A 1125-nucleotide genomic window follows, 5' to 3' on the forward strand; every position below is an offset into this window, starting at 1 on the left:
TTTTTTTTTTTTTGTTTTTTTTTTTTGAACGAGCGTACAAATGAAATGAAAGACACATGCTGAACTCAACAATGTGACAGTACGGTAAAGAAAGACCATATTCTTGTACAGATAAAAAGAAACAATAAATATTTTCACCTAGCCATGTTGAAAAGACCTCGAGCCGTCCCAACATTTTATCCATAATAATAATAATTAAAAAAAAAAAGAGTGCTCTTGTTTTTAAAACAGAGCGCATATTCCAAGCAATAATAAATAGTTTTCAAACTTGTAGTAAAAGACAAAACCTCCAAAACAACAAAAAAAAGCTCATACAATAATAGAAAAAGGTAATAAAAAATATTTTGCCTTGCCGTACAAATGCTAACAACTTAATTGACATTAAATTTTGCTTTGCAGTTCTGAAAATACAAAGAGCACCATAATGACGCCTGCAATACACAAAATGACGGACTGTCTTATCATGGGCTGTGATGAAACGCTGGTGACCACTACAAGAAAGCGAATCCGAATAGGGACCATGGGAGATCTTGCTTATTGTGCTTGTATTTTTTTATTATTTTCCAGGTCATGGAAGGAGGGGGGCTGGGGTATTCATTTTATTGTAATCCAAAAACATCAGATTTGTGCTTGTTGAATTGGCTTGACTTATTACCATTTAAGCCAACATTATATTATCTGGAACTAAAGGCATGGAGTACATTGCACCCCACACTGGCCAGCAATCATTTTCCGTATTTGCTGGTGAAGTGTACAGATTATCTAAAATTTGACCTCCCGACCTCTTAAAATATCCACACTTTGGGTGGTAGTTCTGATTGGCCTGTAGAGGAAGAGGTTGCAGAGTCCAAACAGCACGGGGGTTGTCAATTTAGAATTCCCGATATTAAATACAAATGAAGGAAGGAGCAGGATTTCATCTCAGCCCATCAAACATTCAGGAACTTTATGGAATGTACAAAGAGCAAAGCAGACGCTAAATGGATTGGCAAGAACTGGGTTTTGGGTCAGGTCCTGTTCTAACGGGATCGGATGACTGTGCCTGGACCGAAATCTGTTTACATACAGCTTTGTCTGTAATATCGATGAACAAGTTTGTGTTTTTAAGGGCACCACGGGAGGAGG

This window comes from Nanorana parkeri, unplaced genomic scaffold, assembly GCF_000935625.1.
Source record: "Nanorana parkeri isolate BGI_ZX_2015 unplaced genomic scaffold, ASM93562v1 scaffold230, whole genome shotgun sequence".
Classification (NCBI taxonomy): Eukaryota; Metazoa; Chordata; class Amphibia; order Anura; family Dicroglossidae; genus Nanorana; species Nanorana parkeri.